The sequence below is a fragment of the Protopterus annectens genome, chromosome 5.part0 (genome assembly GCF_019279795.1).
Source record: "Protopterus annectens isolate FY-2018-M chromosome 5.part0, PAN1.0, whole genome shotgun sequence".
Taxonomy (NCBI): domain Eukaryota; kingdom Metazoa; phylum Chordata; order Ceratodontiformes; family Protopteridae; genus Protopterus; species Protopterus annectens.
In genome coordinates, this window is record NC_056735.1 from 204659954 (window position 1) to 204683336 (window position 23383).

A 23383-nucleotide genomic window follows, 5' to 3' on the forward strand; every position below is an offset into this window, starting at 1 on the left:
ACCCCTAACCAGGAAAAGCCGAAAGACGCAACAACAACAATAACAACAACACAATTAATATTAATATCATTTCAAATGGCTTATCTGTCACTTTTAGTTATTAGTCACCTTACTTCGGTTTCCCACATTGACATATTACTACACCAAAATGAGTGTCAAGCCTTACTATGATGTCCCTCATAAAATGATTTGGGAACCAATTTAGAACCCTGCATCAGCTGTACTGTTTCTCCAAGCGCAATATATTTACATATTGTTCCACAGAGCTATGTGTTTAACAGCTTGAATTTCTTTACTCGGTACTGCCCAGACTGCCAATGAAAGCACAACAATGCCAGTATTAATTGCACTACCGATGGCAGTCCAAAAAATATAATGCCAAATGGTGTGGAAATGATAAAGTAGATAAACATTGGAAACAAATACTTTACATGTACATTTCTGACATTTAATTACATTTATTATCTTGAAACAGTAACTTATATGGATTTGAACAAATAGGGAATTAAGAAAAATTATTGAAGAGCACTTCCAGTGTTTGTCACAGACAAAGAAATATATTGACAAGGAGAAAAGGTGTTTAGATGCACTGAAACTGTAACATTGTATACAGTCACACTGAAAGTGCAACAGAAACAAGTCATGAAAGTTGTCCTGTCTGAATTGACAGTAAAATTGTGATATTGCCAACAGTTATGATACCCATGTACTCAGTAATATTAAATGAAGACTGCAAACATTGCAGGTGTATTCCTCTTTTTCTTTATGGTGCCTCATTACCTTATCTGTGTTTTCTTAAGAGCAATTATATCTCAGTTTTATGGTCTATGTTATATGTATTAACATTTAATGTACTTCTTTAAATATGAAAAGCATTTCTTAGTAAGGGGCAGTGACTGTGGTCATAAAAGACAGCATTTGAATTTTAAAAATGCTACTCTCCTAACTCAATGTACTTTCAGACTTTCTGGTCAGTCCATTTTCTCTGACAAATGCTCAGTAAGTGTGCATCAAAGAGAGAAAACTGTGAAACCCTGATTGTTTCTGCATTCAGACTAATCATATATACATGCAAGCCACTAGCAGGTAAAACTTCTCAGCACTTGTCCTTGCAGTGTTGGGGCATGTGGATGTAAGCATGTAGCTTCTTACATCATGTTTACCTTCCTTACACTTAGCACAGATTGTGGTATTCAAGAATGCTAATGTTTTAACACTTCATTTACATAACTCACGGTGCTCACGGGACTGACTCTGCACTATAGAAAGGTAATCATATAGTTAATGTATTTGTATCATGGTGGGGAACCTGTTTGGATCCAGAAAGCTCAGTACTGATAAATAAATACAACTCTTGGAGAATAATCTACTTTATACACTTTATTGCCAAGGTGTGTTGCTATTTTTTACATAATGCTTTTGTTATAACATTAAAAGGTGAATGCCTCCTCCAAAACATTTAATTAACTAAATGTTTTTTTCTGTACCCATTTATGTTTGGTATAGTCCAGATATATCAGTTATGTGTGCATTACAAAAAGCATGATATAGAATGCTGGTTCCCCTTCATATGATTGAATTTCTCTAAACTCGAAAGTCATAAACTCGAAACAAGAATCTCTAATTTAGAGAAACTCGAACATATAAAAGGGACAAAAAAAAATTAACACCTTTCAAATGTTTTCACAGGGGTGCTTCGCCCCCTGCACCCACCACACCCCCCTACTTAAATGTACCTACTCCGAGATCGCACTATAGTGAAGGAAAGGGAAATCTCCCATTCTGTGCTATATGCGTGAGCGCAAAATGGAAGATTTTTCATTCCTCCACTATATTGCGGTCACAGAACATTCACGTTTAAACTGCTAAGGTACAGGGGACCTGGCCCCCTGCAATAAGGTAAGTTAACTTTTTATTTTTTTAAACCTAAGGCTCCCATTCACAATTTTCAGTGAATGGAAGTTTGAGATTCTGGTCCCGAGATTATGAATTTCAAGCTTCCATCCATTCGATCTTGTGAAGGGGAACCAGAATGCTACATGACCTATATTTTGCAGGTTGTATTTAATTGTTATTTGTATAGTTATTGCAGATGAGTGCATTATAGTTTTGTAGCAAGATCTGGCACTGTTTACATGTGTTAGCGCAAAGAAAAGTATGTTAAGTTTGTGTTTGCTACATGGCTGCCCTGCACAGCTGTGGAGATGGCACTTATAATAGTTGTTTTACATTTATACTGTGACATTGTGACTTGTTATTGTTGATGTTGTGATGTATTACTCAGTTACACAATCCTATGTTCTCTGCATTACAGAACAGTTATAGATTGTTGTTAGTATTTTATTTAGAATATTTTTTGTTGGGGGCGGGGGGCTGTCCTAACATATGTGCAGTCATAGGGAATATTACCTTTTAAACCATTGTGTCCATGATGGATGCATACAGTCATAAATAATTGAGTTCACAGCTATCTTGTCTGTGTTATATATTTAATTATGTATCTGCTTTCTGTTTCATCTCATATAGGCACCCAAGAAGAAATCTGTACTCCACAAGCCACCATACACTGCTGCAGACAATTAGGTCATTATCCAGATCTAACATCACCATGGAGCTTTTTTTCTTAAGGAGAGGTAGAGGTGACCAATCTTCCTGAGAGAGAATATGGCAGCAGATGGTGAATGATATCATTGCTGTTGGAGGGCATGGTAGAAGTTACTCCCAGATACAACATTGGGCAAGTGATTTCATAACCTTAGCTTGCCATAGGGTGGCTGCATTTGCCCAGGAACAGGTGGGTATGGAGGATGGTCCTGCTACTGAATCAACACTAACTGAAACAGTGTACTTACTGTCCATTGTCAGAGATTGAGACAGCTTGGTATATGGTTCACACAGAATCCTTGACATTGATGCTGATGTAGACAACAGACCTAGAGTGTCTTAAGCAGAACTTCCAGGTATGCAAAATGCAGGTGTCATCATTGTATCTTTATATGCATATATCTTAGATGTCTGATATATGTAGAGTCAATGATGAGTCTGAGTCAGACAACACATTAATGGAGACACAGAGGTGGGTATCTGGTGGGGAATCCAATTATTTCCTACATTTTTATGAGAATATTCTTAATCTGCACATGTAAAGGGGATTTATCTTTTTTGTTGTTTCAATTGCATTGTTATAGTTATCAGTCTTCTTTTCATTTCTTCCCTCACATATCGGGACATCTGGATTGCAAGCTGACAGCTCACCAGCACATAGTAAGCACACATTTGATTATTGTTTTTACTGTGTATAAGGTAGATTCAGGTCTAAATAGAGTAAAATTGGTGCTGCTTTAGCATCTATTAGAGTTTAACATACATTTTGTATAAGAAAAATATGTGATAAATTTTATTTTGTATTCCTCTGTTTGCTATAGGACGGCACAGTGGTGCAGCGGTAGTGTTGTCATGTCACAGCAAGAGGTTCTCCGGTTCGATTCTTGGCTGGGGTGCCTTCTGTGTGGAGTCTGCATGTCCTCCCTGCATTTGTGTCAGTTTTCTCTGGGTGCTCCGGTTTCCTCCCACATTAGGAAGACATGCGTCTGAAGCATTTCTCCTCGGGCCTCCTCAGAAAATTGGCTTTGTTCCAAGTTGGACTTTCCCGGTTAACAAATGTTAAATAAATTATATTTATTACTTGTTATCATAGGTGATCCTAAATGTGGAACTGTGAAATTCCTGCCACCTGATGCCAGAATATCAGTAGCCTCTGATGATGATGATGGTGGTGTTGAAGATGCACAGTTTGGTGGTGCAGAGAGGCAGTCTGACACTGAGTTTGTGGCTCCCACATCCCCTGACCATATTTCAGACAGTCAGTATGCCTACACAAACCCATGACTTGGAGACCCCTGATATAAGACAAGTTGAAGGTGACACAGTTGCTCAGGGTAGTGTGGTTACTCCAGCTGCAGAGCCAGCTACTTCTCTCCATCGCTATTATGAGAGCAAGGTGTCACACAGGAGGGTTGATAGAGGTGCTCTCAGGAGGCCTGCTGTCCACCCTCCTCCTGATGCTGGTAGATGACTAGGTGCCACCAGATGTAAGTGTAGGGCCATAGCGGTGGCACAGGCACATTCCACCAAGGCCTTAGAAGAGACATGCATGACTCCCTGAACCATGTGGGTGACTCGGACAGGATGAAGGATACACTTGATCTGGGACTGTCTGTGATGGAACTTCTGTTGGGGGAGGGTGGGCATCCATATTGTCAGAGATCGGCTACATCTTCCGGTGTTAGCAGACATGGACATGCAAGATTTCACTCCTGTAGTGACACTACTTCCACTGCTCTGTCAGTGATTGTGATGTCCACACCAAGACTTGTTTGGCCTTGGGGTCGTGGTCCTGGAAGTAGTCATGAGGAGAGCTCATCCAGCAGGCTCCCTTACATTCAGGTAGCACTCCATCCTCTAGACAGGACCATGAAAGTAGCAATGCAGCTCTTGGCAGAGGTGATCCTCATTGTCATGAGCAATGATGCTGAAGTGACTACTCTACCATGCATGGCTCACACATGCTTGAGATGCCAGGATGTAGTGTTAGCACAGTGCTTGATTGTGTTCATGCAGACTCATATATGTTGAAACAAAAAAATCATTGCCGAACCTCACATGCACACATGCAAGCTATTTAAACAGTACAATGAGTGCTACACATCTTTTGTTACTTGCGCTGAACGCTGTATATTCTGATAGATACTTGTGTTTCTTACTCACTCCTACTCACTTCTTTGGTATCAGCCTTGCCCTCCTACTACTCCAACCCCACCCCAACCCTGAGCAAATGATGATGACTGTGCCCAGTCCTATGCATGTCTTTGTGACTTAGGATTGCATATAGGTTTGATGCATACAGTGGGTAGTTAATGCTTGCTTACTCACAAGTTTGCAATAATCAATATGTATTGCAGATTAAGTTTTTAATTTTTGTTTCTAATCATTTGTGAATGATTGCTTATACAGTTGTTGAACCCGATTGCAGTTCAATTAGTATTGTAAGTAAAACAGAGGAAGCATTAGATACTTCAGTCTTGCTTCTTGTTATAGTTGTACAAATGAGCATATAATTGACCTGTTCCACATTTTATAGCCGGTGGTCAATTGAAATGCTTGACACTCGGTACTAATGCATAATTGTATATTGCAAAAATCTGACATCTGAGATATTGCTGACATAAATATACACATCAAATAAATGTTTTGCTTAGGGGCATATACATATTGCCAAATCAGTCATCAGTTTTATATATATATTTTTTTCTTCTTTACAGGTTTAACACTGACCTTGTCAGTATAACAATTGTGTCCTTGGGGGGGCTGTCCACATCTGATGCTATCAAAACACAGCCATTGCATGGTTAAGTAAAAGTTGTAGAGTTTGACTGACATCAGTTTTCCTATATGTATGTGTGTGCGATCCTAGGCTTTGACCTAAATATTGATTGTGAGTGTGGTATCCTTTGCCTCTTGAACCAGGGCATACTGTGCACACCTTCATCTGCCAGCATTATCTGCAGCTGGTGGTTCTCCCTCAGACACCTCATCTGTATCTGCTGCTGCTGCTGGTCCTATCTGTGGTCCTTGAAACTGTGGTGCTGCCCCTTGCTGTCCATATTGAAGCTGTTTTATGAGAATTATATTGTACAACATGGCATAGACTGTATTCATTTTGACAGAGGTGTCTTGTTCATAATGCAGTGCACCTCTTGATATGTCTAGATACTGGAACCTTGATCATACATTTGCATGCTAATATAGGTCATTTCTCTTGGTCTATGAGAGGAAACAAGGGTAAAACATGGCTAGGCTTGTAAAAGCCCTAGGGCCAGCAGCCTAGTAACATATGATCCTATAATTAAGCAATTCAAATACAAATTCTATGATATTTTTAGTTTGAGTGTGGGCCTACTTGTTAATTACCACGTACTTCATCTCCTTATGCTATCATTAGCATATTCTGCTATTCCCCTTTATTTGCCAGCTCTACACATCATGTATATCACATAGCACACTATCATTTGGACAGCATGGTGTGCTACCATCACAGTAGGTACACTTCATATAAGTGTTAATGAATCCTGCCTACAGCTTTTCCTATGTAATTAGTATGATCTACTCTATTTCTGACATTTCTGTATTTTTTGTTTGTGAATTTTTTTTTTATTTCACTTGGGCTAAGCCTGAAGTTGGTCAATACACTGATCAGTGCACAACCCCAGTAAACAAATATAAATAAATAAATAAATAATTTGATTAATTATGGCAATCTGAAAATAGATAAGGGAAGGACACCCTTTCTCGCTGTGTACTGTTTTTAATTTTAAGTACAGTTCTATAGACTAAGATTAATACCACTTTGCATTGATCTTAGATGTCAAAGGACTAGTCTTTATAATACCCATGACCTAAATTTAGCTAATTGTATTCAAATTGCAATCACCCATTATACCATTATAATTGTATATTCTGGTTTCACAGGTCCAATTAAATAAATAAATGTACAAATAACACCACTTTTGTTATAGTTAATATTTAGTCCCCTTTTTCCAAACCATTTATACAACTCCATGAAATAATAATATAGAAAAAAAGCATTCATTTCTTGGTGATAGATCGGCTCAAATTTTAATACTATCAGCATACTTAGAAATACAGTACTGGCCACATATTTTTAAAAATGAGCATGTATAACAAAACAGAACTGCCCATCAAAGACTCCCTGCCTGTTCAACTATTGTCATACTCACAACAATAACTATACCCATCCTATGAGTTGTCTTATTCCTCTTCTTACGATATTATACTGCAGCGCTGCTTAAGCAGCACACTCCATTTACTCATCACAAAGATATCTACTACTCGCCAGTTAAACAATCACCCCTCTATATTTAAACTGTACTAATACATCACCCCTGAAATCTACTCTACCTATGCTACCCCCTTCTTCTAAACACAATACCTGCCATTGGAAATCAGGACCAATTCTCCTAAGCAAACACATCAGTATAAACTAGAACAAATAAATAGAATATCCTAAACACTACTAAAAATTAACTACTGACGTGGTTATATACTTCTTACCTAGGGCCATGTTTTAATCATCCTAACAGAACCATTGCACCATTTCCAACTCCTTCCCTCAGTAAAAACCATGGCTCTACAAAACTTTCAAGCTGCACTATCCTAAAACTCAGAAACTTCAGTATTCAGAGTTTCTACAGCAATGTGGCTACCCTAAATGGATGGACAGCCCTGAAAATCCAAAGATATTAATACTCACAGAAACCTGTTTGAAACCAAGCATAAGAAAACAAGAAAATCTACCTGTAGGTTACAATATACTTAGATCAAACTGAAAAGCAAAATGGAAGTGGCTTATCCATAATATATAAAAATAAAATTTCAAGTACAGCCCTAGAAAGGAGTTATGGCATCCTTAAGCAACACTGAGCTTCTAATCAATCATCTGTGAATCAAACTAAATAAATATATATGCACTATAATTTCTCCATAACAACTCCTCTCTCATGCATTTTATCTTGCCCCAGGTATCTAATAATGTAAAGTATGAAATCCTCATCCTTAGGGACACCAACATAAACTGGTCCAAATCGAATAAGGCATCTCTAGCCTATACTACCAACATGCATAATTATGCATAATTTCACAAACTAATAACTGAACCAACAAGATACAACAAACCCATTTGCTCACTCTTCCTCAACTCTCAGTTTTATAATCACCACCAACCCCAGAAAAATTCAGGAATCTAGGATTCTGCCAGACACCATAGGTGACCACAATCTGACCTTTACTATCTGGACTTATGTCCAAGCCTCACAACAATATAGTGCACAATTTGACTAACTTAGATATCTTCACAGCCATCTGAAGTCAATGCAATTGGCAGGTACTCAAACAACTCTGTCTATATGAAGCTACTGAAACTTTCAACAAAATATTACATATTCTAAATACACAAGCCTCTCTTAGAAGACAATCCATCAAGAGTAAATCCTCCTCCTGGGTATCCAATCTCTCGAAACAGATCATAAGAGAAAGAAACTGAGCCTGGCAATAGTGGTATAAAACGAAGAGACTCTTGTGACCATCACTGTAGTAGGACTCTCCATAATCAAGTAAAATCACTAGGAAATAAAGACAAAAAAATACCAGATCAAGTAGTAAACCTGTCTTAGACACAATCCTAATGGTTTAAATGGTTTTGGTCCTCTAAAGCGTCATCCTCAAACCAGGCAAAAGCATGCTACCTAATCCCTTACCAGAGGAAAATGACTGTAACATAGCCTCAGCACTTAACTCATAGTTTTTTAAATAGTGCTGCCACTCTACCCCAAAATAGTACCACCACCAACAGCCTGCATTTATGAATGTTCAAACAGCTTATGCTTCCAGCCAATGACTATCCTAATTTCCATCAAGAAATAATTCAAAAAAGATAAAAACAATGATTTTATCCACAATAATCTCCAAGCAGAATATATGAATTTGGTAGATGAAACACTATCCTTCTCATTCCTGTTTTCATTTTATTTATTAGGACCATAATGGAAATGTATGTCCTCAAAACATGGAAACAAACCTACATAATGTCCTTACACAAAGGTGACAGCTCAGTAGAACTCAATTACATTAGGCCCATTGCCATATTCTTGAACGTCCTAGAAAAATGTGTTAACATTCAACTGCTATAATACCTTCTAGACAACAATCTACCCACCAGCACCAAACCTCAGTACTACCACTGCCTTTCTGTCCTTCCTCAATACAGTTAATCTGTACAACAACACAACCAAATGGTATTTGCTGCATTTCTTGACTCTATTAAGGCATTTGACACTGTTTCCCACACTAAATGATGTCAATCACTGCCCAAAGTTGACCTATCACCTCAAACTTTACTATGGTTCAGACGTTACCTAAGTGATCCAACCCAATCTGTTAAATGACAATCTGTATCTCTATCAGCCCCCACCCCATCCTTCAGAACTGCAAAATATCACAGAAAATTCTACTCCTTCATTGAGGCATGGCTGTAAATACTAATATCATCCTACCCCCCAAAAAAACTCATGATGTTTCTGCCTAGAGCTTCTACCCCTCCATACATAAACCTCTCAAATACCTCATCACAAAACATCTGAGTAGATATAATTTCTAACACCAAGTTATTAGTCATAAGAATTAATAGCAACTTAAAATTTGAGGTACAAATTTAAGATGTCAATAAAAACACTAAAAATTTAAAACACTACCTAACAGAATATGGATTCAAAACTACTGCATCCATCTACCTGCTACATAGTTTAAGCTATGTCTCCACTGAATATACTACTCTAACCTTCATGTAAAACACCTCATCAAAATGACCAAATCATACAAGAAAATAGTCAAATTCACAACCTTTCTCCCAAATCGAATTCTTCATCATGATGCTCTAAATAAACTAAACTGGTTGGAATTTCCCAGCTTAATTCAATTATCCAACCTAATCTGACATTCCATTATGTGCCAGAACGAAATATGCCTGGCAGTAGAACCTCTCCTGTAATGCTGTGACCATGCTGGAGGTATCCAATCACAAGAAACACTGTTGGCTTGTGTCCATAAGTCTTTAAACTGACACTGATATGCCCTATATATTGACATTGCCTCAAGTCTTGGTAATACTATCCCACTCACTCTAAGGTAAGTAGTATCTAGACTTTCTGCAAACAGTTCCACAACTACCTTCAAAACAGTACTCAGTGCAACTGTTGTTGTCCACTAGGTTGACACACACTGCTAGTGAATCTCTTCTCACCATCTTTGAAATCATCTCTCCATAACAACCTATATTGCATACTAACTTTCATGACCCACTCACATCTATCTTCCTCAGAGCTTCAGACGATGTATAATCTCCTGTTTAGCATTTATTACACCTGTAACCCCATTGTATATCATTGCTTACACTTACATACTTGATATAAGGTAAAATTACTCTCCATTGTAATTTGTCTAGTATTACCAAAAATGTACAGAAAGCTTATAATAACCTATAATATTTAATTTATTTATTTATTTAGTTATGTAGCCTTTACTTACCAGGTCTGTCAGACTGGGTTTAGTTAAAAAAATATTTTTAGCAGAGGCCCGGGTAGAAAAGTTCTAACACATTCAATAATATACATGAATAGAAATTAAGTAATATAGGTAAACAATTGCACATTAATTTGCTAAGGAGATCACATTCATGTGAAATAAAGGCAACAATTCCAGTATAAAAGTACTTATGCATTAGCAGATGTTGAACATTAAACATCTGAAGAAGTGCATTAGTGTGGTTGTCAAACAGATAATAGATAACTGATAACAAATAATGTGACTAGTGCTTATACATTCAATGAAATGAAGGGGGGATAAGTAGGGCATAACATTTAATATTATAGTTAAGAGGAGGGGTATAAAGCAGGTTCATAGGTCATTACATTTATGGCTATCATAAGGTTTATATTAGAATTATAGAGGTGGGGGTGAACAGTGTTACAAAACTGTGTATATCACTGGGATAGGCTAGTGCAGCTATGCAAATACTTGTGATGAGTGACTGGTGGCACAGGATTCTGAAAGAAGAGAAATGGTTTGATGACATGTCAAGCAGAAGATAACAGTGGCATTTGTCCTGAAGATATAGAGCAGCAGATCGATTGATTTGATAGGTAACATTTTAGTTATGCTTTACATGAGATTGAAATGTGAATGGATTTCAGTGGTAGTGGGATGTGGTTCCATAGTTTAGCTACACATGTTTTAAATTTAGAGAGTCACATCCAGTATTAGATGACTTGGTTATACTGATTAGTGATTCTATTGGGGAAGTAGTGCTGTATTAAGTTGTTAGTGCTGGGCAATTTTCTGGCTTACAGTTATGTCTTAGCATTGCAGGCAGCTGAGAAAGTGCTAAGTGATATGGTAGTTCTAACCAGTTTTATACTCTGAAGACTAGGCAGTGGTGTGTTCTAATCTTATAGTTTACTGCAGACTTGAATATTTTATTATAACATTGCCCAGCTAGGGGTAGTTGTGAGACATGAAAGTTAGTGATGACTGGGAAAGCACAGTGGAAAAACTGCAGTAAGAATGTAGAGGCTATATGTCTTCTGATTATGTCAGTGAGGTAGGATTTTATGCAGTTTAATTTCTCTTTGTCTTTTGGGTTTATAATACCATAATGGGAATAGACCTCATTCCTAAGTCAAAATATTATTAAAGTTTGTAAAATTAATGTTGTTTCAGTCTTTGAGGTTAGCCAAAATTTCTCTTCTCAGCACCAACAATGTGCCCAGAATAGACTCCTTCTGCAATTCATAGTGCACCTAATTTTTGATGATTTTTTATACCATGTGTGATATGTGGTGGGTGAAATTCAACTGGTCATCTATAATGACACCCAGCAATTTCATATGGTTTACTTGTTCTATCATGATGCTGTTGGCAGAGATGATAGTGAATACTGTTGTTTTAGTAGAGAAATGTTTTGGGGCAAAAAGCAGTCATTTTGTTTTTTATTGTTTAGTTGTAGTTGTGAATTCCTTAACCATGTTTCTATCGATAATAAGGACTGTTGTGTAAAGTCTTGGAGCTTAATGTGAGATTTGGCAGAGCAGATTCAGTTTGAGTCATCAATGTATTGAATTTGATTAGCATTTTGTGTGTCTGTGTCGAGGTTATTTATGAATATGTTGACCTAGCATAGGTCCTTTTGAAATATCAATATCTATAGGCAAGACAGTGGAGAAATCATTTTTCTGTTTCACTGTTTGTGTTCTGTTTGAGAGGTAGCTATGAAACCATTGCAGTGAATATTTAGTGAGCCCTATGGATTAAAATTTATGTAGAGTTTCTGGTGCGACACTAGATTAAAATCTTTTGATAAGTCGAAGAAGATGGTGGAGACTAGGCTTCCAGCATTTCTACGCATTGACAGTATGAACAAAATTCTGCAAAGCTGTAGTTATGTCATGATGAGGTGCAAAGCCATGCTGGATTGAAGACAAGCTGATTATCTATTAGATAGTTGAGAAGCTGCTATGAATACATTTTTCTAATATTTTTGATAGGGGCATTAACATGGCAATTGGTTTATAGTTTGAAAGATCTTTATTGACTCCAGCCTTGTGCAGTGGAGTAATGAATGATTTTTTTTTCCTTAGCAGGGGGACTTTATATTTAGATGAAGATTAAGTTATCAAAATTGTAAATGGAAATGCAATAGTCTCAGTTTCTGTTTTTTTTTAATTGTCATTCACTAGGCAAATAGTCAAGGGCTGTTGTGGTAAGCTTTAATTTTTCAAAGTATTGTTTGATAGTATCTGTGGTAACTAGTTTGAATGACAAATGTTGAAGGGGGTTATTTGATTGAGTATGAGCCTCAAGAGGTTGATTAGTTTCCTGGTTGGTTAATGACTGTAATATCTGTATAAACTGGGTATTGAATTGGCTGGCTATTGTATCATTTTGTTTCTGTGTGCTTATTGTTAGCTGTATAGCTTATCCTAGATTTAGCAGGTTATTGAATGAGGCCCATGACAGTTTTGGATTATTGGCATGTATGCTTTGATTGTTTGAGTGGTAGACTTTCTTATCTGTGGTGATATATTGTTTTGTTAGGTTTCTTAGTTGTCTATAGGCTAGTAAAGTGGGAGCTGTTTAATTTTTGTCCACATCTGCTTGCTTTGTCTCTGTTTCATTAGTAGTTTAGTTGTTAAGGATAGCCACTGGGCAGAGTTGGCTTTGAATCTTTTTATTCTGGGGGGGGGGGGGATAGTATGTTTAGAACACCTAGGAAGATTTTATTGAAGCCAGTGATACAATCATCTATGTAGAGAGTCATTAGTGACTTCAGGCTAAGGATATTTTGTGTATTAATAAAAGTGTCTTCATGAAAAGGATTAAATTTTCTTACCAGGCTGTAATGATGTGCTCAGGGGCTGTTGCTTTGGTACCTTCTGGTGTAGATTTATAAGTGATCACTTAGACTGGCAGAAGGTTTTTTGTCTGGTTGTGGCTTTGTTATATTTAGCTGGCATGGTTATAAGTTGAGTGGACTTGTTGTTGTGCCTTTCGGCTTTTCCCGGTTAGGGGTCACCACAACGGAACTCCGGTCCGCTAATGATTGGTAGTTGATTTTTACGTGCCGAGTTACCAGTCCTGCCACACAACCTTCAGCGAAGGTACACCCATTCACGCATGCCTCCATGCAGAAAACGCTCTAGCTGAGAATCGAACCGGACAGCGTCTGACTGTGAGGCGACAACGCTACCGCAGCACCACCACCACAGTTGTATATTATTAGCTGGATATTCAGACTGTATGGTTTGCCTGTCTATAGTAACATCACTCGATATTATGGTTTCATGAGAGATTTTTGAGAAACCCCAACAGAGAATATCGTCCAGTGATTTAGCATTACTACATGGGGATATGTATATACCCATAATTGCAATTATCTTGTGAGTGTTTAGTTTTAGCATGGTTAGTAGGATTTCCGAGTTAGAGAAAGTTGTCAGATTGTGAGGGAAGGGAGATATCTAGTACGTTTTTGTAGAAAATAACACCGCCACCGCCTTTTTTGTTGTTTCTGCCTAATATGATATTATAGCTTGGAGGGGCAGGGTGTTCATTTTTTTCTTTCCTGATGGAGCCAGGTTTCTGTGGTAACTAAGATGCCTGGAGTGTGCAGTGCTATCCATGTGTGCATCAGAGAGTTTGCTATAAATATTACATAATTTGTTATGGTATATGTGCATCAATATCATTTGATCAGGGCTATACTTTTGAATTTGGGATTCTTAGCAAATAGCTTGAGTTGACCCTCCATGTTTTTTATGACTTACCCCTATATTTAAGTACAGTTTCTTTGCATGCACCCCTCTGACACTGATGTTCACTTCCATGTCTGATTAGAAGAAAATATTTGTACATTGTCTACTTAAAATAAAAATCAGGTTTGAAGCTGAAAGGTATGATAAAAGCAGTTCAAGTATGTCATCAGCCTTGGTTTACTGTTCTGCTCTTCACTTTATATTGTTTATTTTGGTTTCTTATATTTTTTATGTTTGAAAGGAACAGATGCTGCTAAAACTTTCATTCATTTATTTAATTAGTAGTAGTACTCTGAATTGCTTAGTATACAGAACTACATTTTTTGTGTGTTATTTTGCTGTGTCACTTACATGGACTCTATTTTTTGAAGACCTCTCTCTGTTTTACTTTACCAAAATAGATGACACTTTCTGACAAGTGGTAAAAATGTACGACACATGATCACACTTGAGAATGGAAGTTAAAAAGCATCAGAAGTCAAATGCATTAATATTGATAACATTTTAGGACACACAACATCACAGTTATCATGAATTCATACTTCAAATCTCCATTGTGATGGGATCTATGCCAGAATGCTTCTTCATGTTAGTGGTTCTATTACTACCCTATGTCCTTCTGAGTCAGCAAAACAAATGTTATGTCTGAGCTAGAATACCTTCTGCAGTGCACCTACCAAAGTTGCCTGGTAAGGAACACTGTGGTCTGGAGTTTTGAATGTGCCATAAATTATTAGATGTTCTCTTCTTGTGATATATGAAGAAACAACTGTTCAACTTTATTATCCTCCTACAACTATTCCAGTGTGTACTGTTCTGCTTATGGGATGGAAGGGTTCAGCTATACCTGAGTTTAATTTGGATCTCACTGAACATGTCTGAACAGTAAGCCAATTTTAAAAGAAAGAAGAGTGTACTTCAATTCTTAACAGCCTACCTTTATGTAATCTCAAACCATTAAATTAGGATATTAATGTCAAGACCAGACATTTTTCAAACACAGTTACACTCGAAACATATACTGTAAACAGGAAACAAGTTATCCATCAACACCAGGAGATATGTATGAGCTCAAATATGAAAGCGATCATTGTTCAAACAGCATTTATTGGATTTATTTTACAAGATGGTCACTATGAATATATTTGCAATTTGCATACTTTAGTTCCTGGAACTGTCTAGGTCCCAAAATAGCAATTATTTTGCATAACTGGATGATTAACTAATCAACTAACTCAGTAAACCCATGTTACATTAACTAAAACTTCTGTTATTTATTGTGATTGTGCTTTTGTTATTTTCATTAAACCTTGTTTATAAAATATACAGAAAAGGGCTATCCTGCCAATAAAGTTCTAAGAGTCAGACTAGAGTGTTTATTCATTAGCAGCACACATAAACATAATGAATACAGTTGTATTTCTGTCTGTGTTTATCATTTTACCCAACGACTAAATATCAATCATACAATAAGATGAAGGCACCCAGTAGATAAAATAAGCTTTAGCATACCTAGATCTTCTACAACATTCATCAATCTATGTAAGGGAAATGTCATTAAAGAGATTCATAGCAAGAGCCACATGTTAAAAAGGTGCAGGTCCTATATACATTTGAACACCCTTTCAAGGGTGCAAGCAGGCATGCAGTATATAGTCCACTGAGTACATTGTTCTTGTATGTGACAGCATAGCCTTAAAGAGAACAAAATATGTCTATGATGCATATAACTTACTGGCAGATAGGTTCAGTGCTAACTTTACACCCCTCTCACCCCCTAAAGGGCCCATATCTATACAGGAAGAATGCAGGGTCCCTGTAATCACAACTACGCAGGTAAAAGTTGCACTCTCTAAAGCCAAAAACACAGCATCCATGGGACCGGACAACATCCCAGGCTGCATTTTACATGAACTTCAGAATGAACTGGCTTCCCACTTAAGCACCATGTTCAAAAATAGTCTCGTATCAGGCTTTGTGCCCACTGAATGGCACACAGCAACAGTTATCCCACTCCACAAAGGGGGAGCCACCACTGATCCCGGGAACTATCGACCTATTAGCCTGATGAGCCTGGTCTGCAAGGCCATGGAACGTATCATCATGGAACTCATAAACAAAGACATTGGTAACCTCCAAACTCTGGATCCCACCCAGTTTAGGTTTGTGAAAGGCAGATCATGCCTCCTGAACCTGATCGACTTCTTTGAGGCAGTCACCAAAGCCATAGATGAGGGTAAGGTGGTTCACACAGCCTATCTTGACCTTGCCAAGACTTTTGACACCTTTCCCCATTCTGGAATTATAGCTAAACTCACTAAACTAGGTATAAATCCCTACGTCACAAGATGGGTTGCCAACTGGCTCACTGACAGAACCCACACTGTAAAAGTTGCAGACTCCAAATCTGACCTCAAAGCAGTGACAAGTGGCGTACCACAGGGTTCCATCCTGGGACCTCTCCTGTTTGGTATCTACTTCTCTGAAGTACAGGCTAACACAGAAGGCCTCTGGCTAACAAAGTTTGCAGATGACTGAAACTAGGAGCCATAGTCAAGTCCCCAAATGACGTGGACATCCTACAGAAGAGCATTGCTGAGACAGATGCCTGGTGTCAGAGCCATGGCCTCAAGCTCAATGCCAAAAAGTGCAGTGTCATCCTCTTTGGTAAAATCTCTATACCCATGAACTACCACATAGGCAGCAATCTACTTAACACCAAATGCGTGATAAGAGACCTTAGGACCCAGGTGGACAGTAGTCTCTCCTTTGATAGTCACATCGCCACAGTAGTCAGGAAGTCCTTCTACGTAGCACACCTCATCATAAAAGGGTTCTCATCCAGGAAAAAAGAGATCATTCTTCCCCTCTACACGACACTCATTAGACCCATTATAGAGTACAACGCCCCTTTTGGAATGTACCTACCAAGACATCTGCAGCAGCTGGAAAGGCCACAAAAGTACCTCACAAAGAGGATTACTGGCCTCAAACAAATGCCCTACACTGACCACCTCAAAAAACTCCAGATTTACTCCGTAGCATATTGCCTATTCCAAGGTGATCTCTGCCTAACATATAAAGCTATGTCAAACCCAGAGCTGTTGGACATGCTACACCTAAAGAAATCCCAATCTCTCTGAGCTGCACCCTCTAGGGACCTAAACTTTGTCACCACAATAAACAGGACATGCTGGAGGGATAGATTCCTGTCCCAGAGACTTCCCATACTCTGGAACAGGCTACCCATCTATGTCAAGCAAAGTTCTTCATTAGCACTCTTCAAGAAAAATCTTGATGAGTGGATGGGAAATAGGAAATACACCCCGGGGATCACTTCTGTGTCTCTGTTCGACAGTGGCACAGGAAAATAACTTTTTTGGGTGCGTAATCCAGGGAACCTTGTTGGCTAGACTTACGTAGGACCTTGGGCCAATAGCCTAGCACCTACCTATGAACCTATGAACCTCAATAAGTTTACTAACTTGAAAAAATAGTAATGATCTGTTTTTACATCTGTAGTTGGCACCAGCTGAAAAATAATGCATACTTTATTCATTACACAAAGGATAAAATATGAATAAATATGCACATTTTTAAATGTAAAGTGGTATGAAGGGCAAAAATATGAGTATATAAGCAAAAATATAAATTTATGGCTACACCCTTGTATTTTGTTTAATAATTTATTTTATTGAGAGTTTAGTATTATCAATACTTTCTCAACTTCTATACCACTAAGTAATACATTTTCTGACAGTTGTGAAAACAGATCTATGCTGAATCTCTTCAAACATTAATTGAGAAATTCAAAGACAAAAATAGTGCCACCAAAAACCCAATAAGTGTGTCCAAAAAAGCGAAATATTTGGAAACAAGAACCAATAAGGACACAACCACGGCTGCTTCTTCCGGTATAAAAAGGCTTTACTAGTGCAAAAGGTACACATAAGCCATTTCACAAGATTGCTTCATCAGGTGTAATAAAGGCACACTTCAAAAATCACACCCTTTTAAACAGTCAATAAAATCACATGACATCATCCAATTAACAAACTTAACAAGAACCTACATTAATAAAAAACATACAATACAACAAAGTCCTGTTAAAACAAAAAACACTCACAGCTAATAATTAAAAACTTTAAATAAAAACTACCTTCTAAAAGGTCTAGACTTTAATTTGGGTCTAAGTGGTACACATTCATTTAATCCACTCCGTGCATCAGCTCTCATTCTAACTATCCATGTAGATTCTAATTCCTCTGTTCTTAACCGTATATCACTTATTCTAACATTTTCATAAATCCTTCCTATTACTAAAAACTTAAAGTGGTGCATAGAATCAGTGTTATTAACATGTTTAACAAGGGCATTAACACAATTCAACTTATTAATGCTATAAATGTGCTCCCTTATACGATCTTTAAAGGGCCTATCCGTCTTGCCAATATAAAATTTACTACATTGCATGCAGTGGCCAAGATGTATTACATGTTCTGTTGTGCAAGTGGCTGAAATATTAAATTTGTAAGTCTTCTTTTGATCGGGATGATAAAAGCTGCCTCCAGTGTCCAAATACTGGCAATAGTTACATCTACCACAAGGCATAATGCCTGTATGTTCCAAGTTCTGTGGGCCATCCTTAGGATTACACAATATCCTTAGAAATAGATTTGCTATTTCTAAACATGATTTTAGGCTCAGAATCAATAAAGTTGGCCACATCAGCATCTGTAGTGAGAATATTCCAATGCCTTCTTATTATTTTTATATACTTATCAACATCTGAGGTATAACATAAAGGAACTTTAAGTTTAGTGTTGAATGTACCTTTCTTTTTAGTCCTATTCATGACTCCATCTCTTGCAGGGAAATATGGCTGAGCTTGAGTACATCTTTTATATACAACTGCTGTAACATTAGATAAAATCACTTGATCATTGTAGCCCCGTCCTGTAAATGACTAATGGATATGTCAACTTGCTGAACAAAATCAACATCCCTAACATTAAATCTCGAGGCCCTACAAATTTGATTGCGCACAATATTTTTAAAGATATAAGGACTAAAAAGGGTACATTCAACACTAAACTTAAAGTTCCTTTATGTTATACCTTGGATGTTGATAAGTATATGAAAATAATAAGAAGGCATTGGAATATTCTCACTACAGATGCTGATGTGGCCAACTTTATTGATTCTGAGCCTAAAATCATGTTTGGAAATAGCAAATCTTTAAGAAGGAGATTGTGTTATCCTAAGGACAGCCTACAGAACTTGGAACGTGCAGGCATTATGCCTTGTGGTAGATGTAAATATTGCCAGTATTTGGACACTGGATGTAGCTTTTATCATCCCAATCAAAAGAAGACTTATAAATTTAATATTTCAGCCACTTGCACAACAGAACATGCAATATATCTTGCCTACTGCATTCAATGCAGTAAATTTTATATTGGCAAGACGGATAGGCCCTTTAAAGATCGTATAAGGAAGCACATTTATAGCATTAATAAGTTGAATTGTGTTAATGCCCTTGCTAAACATATTAATAACTCTGATTCTACACATTACTTTTAAGTTTTTAGTAATAGGAAGGATTTATGGAAATGTTAGAATAGGTGATATACGGTTAAGAACAGAGGAATTAGAATCTACATGGATAGTTAGAATGAGAGCTGATGCAGGGAGTGGATTAAATGAATGTGTACCACTTAGACCCAAATTAAAGTCTAGACCTCTTAGAAGGTAGTTTTTATTTAAAATTTTTAGTTAGTAAATGTGAATGTTTTTTGTTTTAATATGATTTTGTTGTATTATATGTTTTTTATTAATGTAGTTTCTTCCTAAGTTTGTTAATTGGATGATCTCATGTGATGTTATTGACTGTTTAAAAGGGTGTGATTTTTGAAGTGTGCCTTTATTACACCTGATGAAGCAATCTCGTGAAAGCGCTTGTGTGTACCTTGTGGTCTTTTTATAGTGGAAGAAGCAGCTGTGGTTGTGTCCTTATTGGTTCTCTTTTCTAAGTAATTGAGAAATCTTCAAATAATTTTATATATATATATATATATATATATATATATATATATATATATATATATATATGGTTCCCTATCAGAAGCCTGAAACACTATAAGCCTGAAAATCAAAATTCTGAAAACTAAAGCCTGAAAATGCAAAATCCCGAAAGCCCAAAATCCTGAAACTCAAAATCCTGAAAACACAAAATGGACATACTGACGTCATTGAGGCTTTGCTATTGTTAGCCCTGTGGTGTTAGGTCATGCGTTGGGTTCAGGTGAGTGTGCGGTTGGTTTTATGTTAGGGTTAGGGGCGGTTTAAGTGAGTTAGGGTTAGGGCGCGGGTCAGGTGAGTGTGCGATATTGACGGACCTTAGGGTTAGGGTCAGGGTCAGTTGGTAGATATTAGTGTCTTTATAGTGACATATTAGCATTATTTGTGTTTTCAGGATTTTGAGTTTCAGGCTTATAGTGTTTCAGGCTTCTGATAGGGAACCATATATATATATATATATATATATATATATATATATATATTCACTTTATATGCGTGAAATCCTGAAATATTGAATTTCAGAATCTCGAGCCCATAAAGTGGAAAACACTGAATGCTCAAAAGCCAAAATCTCACATTTCGGAGATGTTGAATTAGTGGTTCTGGTATTGTGCTGTGTTCATGGATTCAGGTATGTGTTTATGTTTTAAGGGTTTGGGTTAGGGGCTGTAGTGTGTGTTAGTGTGTTTTTTTTACTGTGGTTTGTGTGTGTGTGTGTGTGGGGGGGGGATGTACCTTATGTGGTGGTGTTTTATGTGTTTGTTTATGTAGTGTGACTTTGGAGTTAGTATATTTAAGTGGGGGGGGTGGTGGCGGGCGCATCTCCCCACATGGGGGGGTGCAGGGGGGCTTGCCTCCCCTGCTTGTAGTTAGGATTGGGTTGTGTGTTTGTTTGTGGGGAGGAAGGTGTGTTTATGTGTATGTGTATGTGTGCGATGTGTTTGATGCATAGAAGTCGTGATTTTGAATTTCGCTCTTCTACTTTAAGGGTTTGAGATTCTGAAATTCGATATTTCAGGATTTTGAGCATATAAAGTGAATCCATATATATATATATATATATATATATATATATATATATATATATATATATATATATATATATATCATTGTGGAATAGCTGCAAATGCATGTGTATATATTGTCATCCCTACACAGGCTCAGGAAGAAATTGCTCAAACGTCAGTAGCCTGCAGAAAAGAAGGATGAATAACATAATGTGTTTTTTCCCATAGGAAATAATTGTTGGTGTGAGTTTGAATTGTGTACCAGCAATAATTCACTTTTTAAGAAGCATTCTTCCTTCTAGTTTTTACAATCATTGAGTTTGTATAGGTAAATTTGGGGGTGTGGTGGGGCTTGCCCCCCTCATCAAGGAATGCACTCAGCATTGCAAAAAACAAGAAAATGGGAGTTTTCACCTTTTTGGTTTTAAGGCATTTTTTCTTTGTTCTTTTGAAATGTCGACTTTCAGGAAACCAGCATTTCATAGTAGAGGCATATATCATAAGGGTATTTGAGCCGTTCAGCACTTGCGCAGATAAAATGACATTTCTGCCTGTACACCCTTTGCCGTAGTCTGCATAAATAGGTTAACAAAATTCGTCTTCTTCTTAAATAATTGAGCCAGGAAATGTGTATTTTCTTATGGTTAAAAAGAAATCATCTGCACATGATAAAATAACATGTCTGGTTTGCTAACTGGCAGAATAAATTTTATTCTTTCCTCTGACTGCAGTGCTAGAGGCAAGATCTTATACTGTCTATTAGGCAGAGTTTAATTTTTTTTTTAGTGTGTTTGGATTCCAACAGAATGCAAAAATTGAAAATATTGCTTTGGAATGTCGCATAATCTTTTAAATAATAGCTTTTTAATTTGTAAGTTCATGAAATTAAAAGTAGGGACATCTGGCCATAAAAAAATAACAGTGTAGTCCCTCTTTCCAACGTGTCTATTGTTTCTGAAAGGCAATATTTCCATATCACTAGAAATCTAATGCTGCTGTTTATAATATCATGCCCTATTAGCTAACTGTTACATTTGAATGTTTTATTCAAATCTGCAACTTCAAGATGCCTGTTTTGTTGAATTTATTATATGTAGCCTGAGGTGTACATATCAAGACAGCATTCATTCTGCACATAAAAACAAGTAAATCACTATTAAGGTATGCAGCCACGATCTATGCCAACTTTAATCTGCAAACAAACTGTAAGGAAGACTCCAAAAATATATTATGGGCCAGATTCCAAAAGGCTTGCTCTCCATGTAAGTCTGTTCTTATTCTGAAAGGCTTGCCCTCAGTGTAAGTGACTTACTTCACTGTAAGACCTATCTATAAACAGGCTTACACCAGAGGCTAGATTCCAAAAGACCTGCTTACACTGAGAACAAGTCTTTTGGATTTGAGCTCTATGTATTGGTAATGTAATTAAGCCATTGAAAGTATGCATTAAGAATGATGTTTGTGGCAATATTTAGCAAGGACAGAACTCTTACAGTAACATTTTTACAAACACAGTGACTCCAGTACGTGAATACCAACAAAGATTGCTTCTGTCACTTCTTTCTACTATGAGGATTTGTACCCTTTCTGCCTGAGCCCAAAAGTGCTTAATATTCAGGACTGTATGAGATTTAATAAAAGCCAGGGAATTCATTAACGGTGTGCGCACATTACTATGAAGCCAATACAATTGATAGTGTTAGCGCAAAGAACAGCACTGTTAAAGCTAAGCCTGACAATACAACAAGCACCCTCACCTTCAGCTCACAGCACAGAATTGCAGCCATAATGAAGTAAGGAAGTCTGCAACCTATGGGGCATTAGGGTAAGCTTGGCTAGGCTTAAAATGGCTCTTGGGGGTGATAGCCTAGTAACCACCTATGAACCTATTGGTGTGCACAATGTAAACAAAAGAGTGTACATGACAAACCAGAGATTCAGAAGTGAGTGTATGTGCACTTTACAACATCAGATAGGTAAATCAGGAATACATGAGCAAGAGGAAAGCCTAGCAACAAATGGACAATAAAGGTTGATACTGTTGTACAGTGTACTGAGTGAATTCATGGACATGTGGTACATCACTGGCATTGTCATTCTCTACTGTTTTAGGAAAATGTGGGCATGTCAGAGCTTTTCAACTCCACATGAGCAAATTTTCCAAACTTCCAATGTAGGAACACTGGACAAACAGACATAAATGTGTAGACAAATACACAAATATAGGATGAAATTGTGCTTAATGCTCCTACAAGTTGTGACAGTGGATACATTAACAGCTGTAGTGAAAGCATAAATGCTGTGAGGGGAAGAAAGTGAGACACAGGAAAGATCATTCATTACTGACAGAAGGATATG